Below are 1,747 nucleotides of genomic sequence, written 5' to 3' on the forward strand. Positions count from 1 at the left end.
GAGAAAAGTGTCAAGTTGTTTGGCGTATGAGCGTTGAAGATTACTAACAAATGGATGAGAGGTAAGGAGCAGATGAAAACAAATTATCTGAAAACCTAATGAATGGGAATGAAGAGAACAGATCTGTGGTGAACATGTTTGGCTTTGGTGGTGTGCAGAGATGGGTGTAGTGACCGAGAGCGTGATAGATGTGAATAATGCTGAGAAGAGGATGCGGACTGGAAAGGTTCCTGGTGTTGAAAAGACATTTGCAGGGATGATTAAATGTAGTGGATATATATATATATATATATATATATATATATATATATATATATATATATATATATATATATATATATATATATATATATATATAAACGTTCCAGGAATTTTGCAAAAAAGCTTGGACAAGTAGAGATGTACCAGTGGAATGAAGGCCTTGTCTGCAAAAGTAAACGTGATTGAAGTGAGTGCAGAGCGGCAAGGTCAAGATGTATCATTAGGACTGTAAGGTGTTTATGGTAGTTATGGACCTGAGGGGAAATATGACGGCAAAAAGATTAAAGGATTATGAAAGGTGTTACATATGGATTGTTTGGAATGTACGGTAAATTTCTGATACTAAGAAAATATTTCGTTGGCAATGCAGAAAACTTAAGAGCAGCCAGACGTCTGAGTTAGCAGTGGAGTGAGATAAAAGTTTGCCCCATAGTTGTGGCTAAGGTATGGAGTTCAGGGAGATGTTGCTTGTCCTGACATTGAGAGGGTTCTCCCTCCGTGCTATGGGAGCTTTGTATGCTCGATATGTTAGTAGTGTAACTCTGTGTTAGTGAAACCTGGGCAGTTAAGGAAGAAGATATTCGTGGGCTTATACTTACAGAAATGAATGATTTGATGTACTGTATGTGTAGTGCGTCCTTGAATGCCAGGCCTTGGGGGGTTAGGCACAGTATACAATTGGAGAGCTGATAGGAAGGACGAGACTGGAGTGTATTATTGTTGTGATAAGGAGGGGTAGATTGACATGGTTTGTTCGTATGGAGAGAATGGAGGATGACAGTTGGGTGCGGAAAGTAAGACGTGTGAACGTCGGCGACAGTGTTGCAAGAGCCAGACCGAAAAATACCTGGACAAAGGGATAAGGGGCTGAATAGGGAGGCTGCCAGAGGTCGAACAGCGTGGAGTCCCTCCATAAGGTGACCAAGATCGACGCACGCAAGCATAGAGCCTTTACAAATGGTACGACGACACGACATATATAGCCTAATGGCCAAAGTAAGATGCGGAGACGGGAGCGAAGCCGATGAGAGGGAAGAATGATTTCAAATGTAAGATTCAGTCTGTGCTGTTTACTGGTTGTATCTGTGACCTTTATAAAATGGTTCATAGCTTTATTAATGTGTGTGTGTGTGTGTGTGTGTGTGTGTGTGTGTGTGTGTGTGTGTGTGTGTAGCGAAGTCTGAACGAAAAAAAAAAAAATATAATGATTGCTGATTGGAAATTTGTCTAGCATTTGAAAGTGGGAATGAAGGTGAACGAAATCGTCAGGTATTGAACAAAATAACAATCCATCAGGGTGGTCCTCGATAGAAAACGGAGGTTAATATGTAAAGGAAGTGTAGGGCAGATAGTCCCAGAAAATAAAGTTGTTGAAGGAATGAAGGCCTTGGTACGGAAGAGATGTCTCAGAAGACAGGCAGCTAAAGGACTGAACGATGGCATATTAGTATCAACATTAGCGTTTGGATGCGAAATTTATCATAGT

Source organism: Coenobita brevimanus, chromosome 6, assembly GCF_032717465.1.
Source record: "Coenobita brevimanus isolate Jiangsu-jjx chromosome 6, ASM3271746v2, whole genome shotgun sequence".
NCBI classification, from domain to species: Eukaryota; Metazoa; Arthropoda; class Malacostraca; order Decapoda; family Coenobitidae; genus Coenobita; species Coenobita brevimanus.